Here is a 10,099-nt window from a genome sequence, read left to right as displayed (position 1 = left end):
TGAGCATCAAGTATAAAATACCCAGGGGTGGTTTGTTAAAAAGCAGCTCCATGAAACGACATGCTTTAATGTTTAGAAAAACGATAAATGCTCCATTAAATGGTAGCTGTCTCATTACAGACTCAAACATTATGGCAACAGATGAGGTTTATTTACAAACTTAGTTTTTTTTTTCTTTTTTTGGTTCATTAAAAAATTAATGTCCGAAGAGATTGGTTCAAGATTGCGGAGTAGAAGGACGTGCGCTCACTCCCTCTTGTGAGAGCACAGGAATCACAACTAACTGCTGAACAATCATCGACAGGAAGACACTTGAACTCACCAAAAAAGATACCCCACATCCAAACACAAAGAAGCCACAATGAGACGGTAGGAGGGGCGCAATCACAATAAAATCAAATCCTGTAACTGCTGGGTGGGTGACTCACAAACTGGAGAACACTTATACCACAGAAGTCCACCCGCTGGAGTGAAGGTTCTGAGCCCCACAAAAGGCTTCCTGACCTGGGGGTCCGGCAATGGGAGGAGGAATTCCTAGAGAATCAGACTTTGAAGCCTAGTGGATTTGATGTCAGGACTTTGACAGGACTGGGGGAAACAGAGACCCCACTCTTGGAGGGCACACACAAAGTAGTGTGTGCACCACGGCCCAAGGGAAGGAGCAGTGATCCCAGGGGAGACTGAACCAGACCTACCTGCTAGTGTTGGAGGGTCTCCTGCAGAGGCGGGGGGGGGGGGTTGCTGTGGTTCACTGTGGGGACAAGGACACTGGCAGCAGAAGTTCTGGGAAGTACTCCTTGGCTTGAGCCCTCCCAGAGTCTGCCATTAGCTCCACCAAAGAGCTGGGTAGGCTCCAGTGCTGGGTCCAGTGTTTGGCCTCAGGCCAAACAACCAACAGGGAGGGAACCCAGCTCCACCCATCAGGAGACAAGTGGATTAATGTTTTACTGAGCTCTGCCCACCAGAGCAACACCCAGCTCTAACCACCACCAGTCCCTCCCAACAGAAAACTTGCACAAGCCTCTTAGATAGCCTCATCCACCAGAGGGCAGACAGCAGAAGCAAGAAGAACTATAATCCTGCAGCCTGTGGAACAAAAACCACATTCACAGAAAGATAGACAAGATGAAAAGGCAGAGGGCTATGTACCAGATGAAGGAAGAAGATAAAACCCCAGAAAAACAATTAAATGAAGTGGAGATAGGCAACCTTCCAGAAAAAGAATTCAGAATAATAGTAGTGAAGATGATCCAGGACCTCAGAAAAAGAATGGAGGCAAAGATCGAGAAGATGCAAGAAATGTTTAACAAAGACCTAGAAGAATTAAAGAACAAACACTTAGAAGAATTAAAGAACAAACAAACAGAGATGAACAATACAATAACTGAAATGAAAAATACACTCAAAGGAATCAACAGCAGAATAACTGAGGCAGAAGAACAGATAAGTGACCTGCAAGACAAAATGGTGGAATTCACTGCCACAGAACAGAATAAAGAAAAAGAATGAAAAGAAATGAAGACAGCCTAAGAGACCTCTGGGACAACATTAAACGCAACAACATTCACATTATAGGGGTCCCAGAAGGAGAAGAGAGAGAGAAAGGACCCAAGAAAATATTTGAAGGGATTATAGTCGAAAATTTCCCTAACATGGGAAAGAAAATAGCCACCCAAGCCCAGGAAGCACAGAGAGTCCCAGGCAGGATAAACCCAAGGAGAAACATGCCGAGACACATGGTAATCAAACTGACAAAAATTAAAGACAAGGAAAAATTATTAAAAGCAACAAGGGAAAAACAACAAATAACATACAAGGGAACTCCCATAAGGTTAACAGCTGATTTCTCAGCAGAAACTCTACAAGTCAGAAGGGAGTGGCACGATATATTTAAAGAGATGAAAGGGAATAACCTACAACTAAGATTACTCTACCTGGCAAGGATCTCATTCAGATTCAATGGAGAAATCAAAAGCTTTACAGACAAGCAAAAGGTAAGAGAATTCAGCACCATCAAACCAGGTCTACAACAAATGCTAAAGGAACTTCTCTAAGTGGGAAACACAAGAGGTGAAAAGGATCTACAAAAACACACCTATAACAATTAAGAAAATGGTCATAGGAACATACATATCGATAATTACCTTAAACATGAATGGATTAAATGCTCCAACCAAAAGACACAGGCTCGCTGAATGGCTACGAAAACAAGACCCATATATATGCTGTCTACAAGAGACCCACTTCAGACCTAGGGATACATACAGAATGAAAGTGAAAGGATGGAAAAAGATATTCCATGCAAATGGAAATCAAAAGAAAGCTGGAGTAGCAATACTCATATCACATAAACTAGACTTTAAAATAAAGAATGTTACAAGAGACAAGGAAGGACACTACATAATGATCAAGGGATCGATCCAAGAAGAAGATATAACAATTATAAATATATATGCACCCAACATAGAAGCACCTCAATACATAAGGCAACTGCTAACAGCTATAAAAGAAGAAATTGACAGTAACACAATAATAGTGGGGGACTTTAACACCTCACTTACACCAATTGACAGATCATCCAAACAGAAAATTAATAAGGAAACACAAGCTCTAAATGATACAATAGACCAGATAGATTTAATCGATATTTATAGGACATTCTATCCAAAAACAGAAGATGACACTTTCTTCTCAAGTGCACATGGAACATTCTCCAGGATAGATCACATCTTGGGTCACAAACCAAGCCTCAGTAAGTTTAAGAAAATTGAAATCATATCAAGCATCTTTTCTGACCCCAACACTATGAGATTAGAAATCAATTACAGGGAAAAAAACGTAAAACACACACAAGTGGAGGCTAAACAATACGTTACTAAATAACCAAGAGATCACTGAAGAAATCAAAGAGGAAATTTAAAAATACCTAGAGGCAAATCACAATGAACACATGACCATCAAAAATCTATGGGATGCAGCAAAAGCAGTTCTAAGAGAGAAATTTATAGTGATACAAGGCTACCTCAAGAAACAAGAAAAATCTCAAGTAAACAATCTAACCTTACACCTAAAGGAACTAGAGAAAGAACAAACAAAACCCAAAGTTAGTAGAAGGAAAGAAATCATAAAGATCAGAGTAGAAATAAATGAAATAGAAACAAAGAAAACAATAGCAAAGATCAATAAAACTAAAAGCTGGTTCTTTGAGAAGATAAACAAAATTGATAAACCATTAGCCAGACGCATCAAGAAAAAGAGGGAGAGGACTCAAGTCAATAAAATTAGAAATGAAAAAGGAGAAGTTACAACAGACACTGCAGAAATACAAAGCATCCAAAACTGAACCAGGAAGAAATAGAATATATGAACAGACAAATCACCAGTATTGAAATTGAAACAGTGATTAAAAATCTTCCAACAAACAAAAGTCCAGGACCAGATGGCTTCACAGGTGAATTCTATCAAACATTTAGAGAAGAGCTAACACCCATCCTTCTCAAACTATTCCAAAAAATTTCAGAGGAAGGAACACTGCCAAACTCATTCTATGAGGCCACATCACCCTGATACCAAAACCAGACAAAGATACTACAAAAAAAGAAAATTACAGACCAATAGTACTGATGAATATAGATGCAAAAATCCTCAACAAAAGACTAGCAAACATAATCCAACAACACATTAAAAGGATCATACACCATGATCAAGTGAGATTTATCCCAGGGATTCTTCAATATAGGCAAATCAATCAATGTGATACACCATATTAACAAATTGAAGAATAAAAACCATATGATCATCTCAATAGATGCAGAAAAAGCTTTTGACAAAATTCAGCACCCATTTATGATAAAAACTCTCCAGAAAGTGGGCATAGATGGAACCTACCTCAACATAATAAAGGCCATATACGACAAACTCACAGCCAACATCACCCTCAATGGTGAAAAACTGAAAGCATTTCCTCTAAGATCAGGAACAAGACAAGGATGTCCACTCTCGCCACTATTATTCAACAGTTTTGGAAGTCCTAGCCATGGCAATCAGAGAAGAAAAAGAAAGAAAAGGAATACAAATTGGAAAAGAAGAAGTAAAACTGTCACTCTTTGCAGATGACATGATACTATACATAGAGAATCCTAAAGATGCCACCAGAAAACTACTAGAACTAATCAATGGATTTGGTAAGGTTGCAGGATACAAAATTAATGCACAGAAATCTCTTGCATTCCTATACACTAATGATGAAAAATCTGAAAGAGAAATTAAGGAAACACTCCCATTTACCATTGCAACAAAAAGAATAAAATACCTAGGAATAAACCTACCTAGGGAGACAAAAGACCTGTATGCAGAAAGCTATGACACCGATGAAAGAAATTAAAGATGATACAAACAGATGGAGAGATATACCATGTTCTTGGATTGGAAAAATCAATATTATGAAAATGACTGTACTACCCAAAGCAATCTACAGATTCAATGCCATCCCTATAAATTAACAATGGCAATTTTACAGAACTAGAACAAAAAATCTTAAAATGTATATGGAGACACAAAAGACCCCGAATAGTCAAAGCAGTCTTGAGGGTAAAAAAATGGAACTGGAGGAATCAGGCTCCCTGACTTCAGACTATACTACAAAGCTACAGTCATCAAGACAGTATGGTACTGGCACAAAAACAGAAACACAGATCAATGGAACAGGATAGAAAGCCCAGAGATAAACCCACGCACCTATGGTCAACTAATCTATGACAGAGGAGGCAAGGATATACAATGGAGAAAAGACAGTCTCTTCAATAAGTGGCGCTGGGAAAACTGGACAGCTACATATAAAAGACTGAAATTAGAACACTCCCTAACACCATACACACAAATAAACTCAAAATGGATTAGAGACCTAAATGTAAGACCAGACGCGATAAAACTCTTACAGGAAAATGTAAGAAGAACACTCTTTGACATAAATCACAGCAAGATCCTTTTGGATCCACCTCCTAGAGTAATGGAAATAAAAACAAAAATAAACAAATGGGACCTAATGAAACTTCAAAGCTTTTGCACAGCAAAGCAAACCATAAACAAGACGAAAAGACAACCCTTAGAATGGGATAAAATATTTGCAAACAAATCAATAGACAAAGGATTAATCTGCAAAATATACAAGCAGCTCATACAGCTCAATATCAAAAAAACAAACAACCTAATCCAATAATGGGCAGAAGACCTAAACAGACATTTCTCCAAAGAAGATATACAGATTGCCAACAAACACATGAAAGGATGCTCAACATCACTAATCATTATAGAAATGCAAATCAAAATTACAATGGGGTATCACCTCACACCAGTCAGAATGGCCATCATCAAAAACTCTACAAACAATAAATGCTGCAGAGGGTGTGGAGAAAAGGGCACCCTCTCGCACTGTTGGTGGGAATGTAAACTGATACAGCCACTATGGAGAACAGTATGGAGGTTCCTTAAAAAACCAAAAATAGAACTACCGTATGACCCAGCAATCCCACTACTGGGCATATACCCTGAGAAAACCATAATTCAAAAAGAGTCATGTGCCACAATATTCATTGCAGCACTGTTTACAATAGCCAGGATGTGGAAGCAACCTAAGTGTCCATCATCGGATGAATGGATAAAGAAGATGTGGCACATATATACAATGGAATATTAGCCATAAAAAGGAACGAAACTGGGTCATTTGTAGAGACATGGATGGATCTAGAGACTGTCATACAGAGTGAAGTAAATCAGAAAGAGAAAAACAAATATTGTATATTAACGCATATATGTGGAACCTAAAAAAATGGTACAGATGAACTGGTTTGCAGGACAGAAATAGAGGCACAGATGAAGGGAACAAACGTATGGACACCAAGGGGGGAAAGCGGCGGGGGTGTGGTGTGGTGGTGTGATGACCTGGGAGATTGACATATATACACTAATATGTATAAAATGGATAACTAATAAGAACCTGCTGTATACAAAAATAAATAAACTAAAATTCAAAAGAGAAAAATTAATGTCTGAAGTCGCTGGACCACTGTCTGTGGTTTACATGCCAGACTGTTTGCAGGAGAGGATGCTGTGGTTTGGGGCAGTGAGATTTAGGGGCCCCATGGCATTTTGTGTTTCCACTGGAAAGAGACAGCCACGGTCACGCAGCTTTTCCAGATGGAACCAAAGCGACAGCATGCAGCAGGCTCCTGGCCCGGGCTCAGGCCCCTCTGAGTATCTCTCTGGACAGCAGCCCCACTAGCTTCACTGAAAAACTCCAGCCTGAGAAGAGCACGTGGACCCGTGCCAGTGAGGACGGGCCGGAGCTGAGCAGGGATCTGGGCAGGGGTGTCCCTCTGGTCCCCCGGGTTCAGGGCGGGAGGCTGGGCGATTCAGGGGCCCTTCATCTGCCAGGCGACCTCCCCTTTCTCCTCCTGCCCTTCTGGCTACTCTGCCTGTAGTGCATGTTCACAGAGAAGCCCCCCGAGGCTGGGCCGGGCGGTGCAGAACGCGGACCCCGAGGGGCTAAGGCCGCCCCCGCGCGTCCCGCACACCCCGCCCCCGGCTCTGCCTGCACCGACCGCGATGGCTCAGGGGCCTCTTTGTCGGGCTGTGCTGGGTCCTTCTAGCAGGAAATCCCTGATGGTTCCTTTGGGAGGGACAGGCTGGGAAGGCACTGCCATCTTGGGCCCTGACATCATTGCCGGTGTTTCCCTTTCTCAGTTTTCAGACTCCGTAGCTGCGCACACGTATTTGCTGAGCAAGCCAGCACCTCGGTCACCAGCTTCCTGCCCCAGCTTTCTGCCCCGCCTGCACTCTCGCTCTGACCAGGGCCACAGTCTCTGTTCTTACTGCTTTTCTCCAGAAGGACCTCTGCCCCTTCCTGACTGTCTGCAGCCCCAGCTTCACGTCCAAGGGGACCTTTTCCCAATCACTCAGGTTTTCCTTCCACTTTTCCTGTTTCCTCGGCCGTCACTCCCTTGGATCCGGGCCCTGCCTTCCGCGGGGCCTCCTTGTCACCTGACCTTCTGAGGACCCGAGGTCATCCTGACCCCCCATCCTGCGGGATGAGCCCCGGCCTGACGTCAGCTTCTCCCAGCAGGACGGTGGTCCCGTCTGTCTCCCTGGGTGGGGCCCACACTCTCCTGGCCCAGGCTTCCCGGGCTCTGTGAGCCCCTCGCCTCACATTTCCTTCAGAACCGTCTCCCCTGATGGTCAGCACCGCCCATTCTCAGGCTGTGGGGCCCACCTCCTCCATGAAGCCCCCCAGGTGGGCGACCCCAGCCCCCAGGCCACCTCTCACTCCTAACTCAGGGCTGTGAGTGATCCGACTTCTTTGGCAAATAGCTGGGTCCTGCGTTTTGACACTGCTTCAACTTCCGCCTTGAGAAATCAGTCTCCTACTGCTTACTTTTCACCCGTGTACATCTCTCTCCCCACAAGAATATACTCATGGAAGGAATTCCTTGAGGCTCTCAGATTCAGGGATCTTTGTTTCAGTCCGGGCTCACCATCCAAGGCCCCGGTCTGTGTCCCTTGATTCAGTTCTTTCCCCGTGGACATCCGTCAGAGTTGGTTTATTAAACAGATTATATGCATCATGTTCCAGTAAGGTAGCAAAATTTCTTCTAGTTTTTTCTTTTCTAGGTAAAATTTTCTTTAAATGTTATTTTTTATTAACTATTCGTTTTTGCTCCATGATCCCAACTGTTACCTGAAGAGACTACTTTCCAATAACAGAAAGGGTCTGGGAGGGACTCCCTTGGTTGCCCTGGGGCAGGAGCTGAGGGAATGGGGTTGTTCCTGGGGACTCGGGGGCTGGGGGAGGGGAGGGTGGGGAGAGCCCGGTGAGGATGGGCAGCGAGACAGGACCTGGGACAGAAAAACTTTTTGAGACTGTTTGTCATGGGGGCAGGCGGCTCCCCCTGCACGGCGAGCATCTTCAATAGAGCCCACGGGTGGGTTATCCCGGGGAGGTAGAGTTTGACACGTGGGTCCACGGATGTGGAGGTGGGAGGGCTGATCCTGTCTCAGGGTTGACGTCTCCCGAGATCTCCCTGGTCTTTGCAGGAGAGACACGAGAACAGTTTACCGGGACAGGCCATCTCACAACCCACAAAATCCTCTCATCATGGTCGAAACCCCACGTGGCAAGGGAATTGTATCAACTCCACGTTCAACCTTAAAAATGGAGATTCAGAAAAGGTAAGTCCTATGTTAAAGAGCAAAGTGTCCAAGGCGTGGTCTTACTCCTTTTATTTGAAGTCCTGTGTTTTATCAACGGCATCCTCTCTCTCCTGTTTCTCTCTGCTGTCACTGAGCTGGGGGGCAGCAGACTCTCCTGTCCTCACAGCATTGCCTGGGGGCGTTGGCCAGTCTGATTCTTCAGCCACTAAAATGCTTGGCTGTCTGGTCACCTCTAGGTTTCAGGATGTACGTCATCAACTGTGCGTCCAAAATTATCCACATGGGATAGTTCACATTCTGCCTTTGTTAAGGCTACTCTGGGGTCCCTTATTACTCCGTCATTTTCCATCATTTTTAAAAATATTTTGGGTCAAATATACAATTTATAAGCAATTATGACATCATCATTTTAAAAATCACTATTTTAAAAATTCTATTCCACTAAATTGCCTTATAGACTGTTTCTTTTTTCTGTGTCATTTGCCTCCATGTACCTGTAAACTTCCTCACTCTCACCAGCTCTTCTAATTCACACGCTGGTGGTCCCCAGACCCCTGTTTCCATGGACCCCAAGGTCCATCTTGAGATAATACTCAGAGGAAGGCGTTTAAAATTGTTTTCTTCAGATGATTTAATTTTGGCCTAATCCTCGTGGTTAATTTCCTATTGGAGAACATCATTTATCTTTAAAAATGCAAATTATTATTCCTCTTTTATTTTTCCTTAAATATACTAGAGAGAATCAGAAAATAGACACCATTTTATGCTCTATCTCTGATTAATATAAACTTGCTTTAAAATTAATACTTGTTATTTGTAGTAGGAAAAATTTGTAAGAGCCAATATGTCCAACTTCTAGAGAAATTGTTAAATAAATTATTAACGTTCATATTATAAAGCTTTCAAACACATAATGAGCTTTATGAAGAGCAATTCGGCAACATTTACGCTCTTTATCACAGAAATCCAGTTCTAGGAATCTATTCTACGGAAATTCTCAGAAATATGGTGAAGGACTTACATACAAGGACGCCTCCTGAGCGTGATTTATATAAAGATAAAACATTGGAAACAGTTCAAAGAATAATTGTGTAATTAAATACTATCAAGCCATAAAATCATGTTTTTGCAGATTAGGTATAATAAAAGTGCTCATTATACAATGTTGAATGAAAAAAATTCACAATATAAAAATATACAGACAGAGCTTCCCTGGTGGCACAGTGGTTGAGAATCTGTCTACCAATGCAGGGGACATGGGTTCGAGCCCTGGTCTGGGAAGATCCCACATGCTGCGGAGCAACTAGGCCCGTGAGCCACAACTACTGAGCCTGTGTGTCTGGAGCCTGTGCTCCGCAACAAGAGAGGCCACGATAGTGAGAAGCCCACGCACCGCGATGAAGAGTGGCCCCCGCTCGCCGCAACTAGAAAAAAGCCCTCGCACAGAAACGAAGACCCAACACAGCCAAAAATAAATAAATAAATAAATAAATTATATATATATATATATATATATATATATATATATATATATATATATATATACACACACACACACACACACACACACAGACAGTCTGGTCCCAAGCTCCTTGAATACTCACTAAAGGGAGCAAACTACTTTTCATATATGTGGGCTTATTTTGCTTAAAATGAGAATTGCATTACTGTTATATTCTTCTGGTTTTCGTTTTTAATATAATAATATAAATGGCATGTATTTTTCTAGCATTTATTCAAACACAGAAGGTATATAGAAAAGAAGAGCTGCCCGAAATAACCCCTGAGCACACAGCAGGTCGAGCTCGGAGAAGGCCGTGGGGATTGGAGTCAGTGATGCCCATCTGAGGGCCAGACCCTCTGGACCCCTCGCCAATTAACATTGCACTGTGTG

The sequence above is a fragment of the Lagenorhynchus albirostris genome, chromosome 10, assembly GCF_949774975.1.
Source record: "Lagenorhynchus albirostris chromosome 10, mLagAlb1.1, whole genome shotgun sequence".
Classification (NCBI taxonomy): Eukaryota; Metazoa; Chordata; class Mammalia; order Artiodactyla; family Delphinidae; genus Lagenorhynchus; species Lagenorhynchus albirostris.
The sequence above is the reverse complement of the archived record's forward strand: the minus strand, read 5'-3'. Positions refer to the sequence as shown.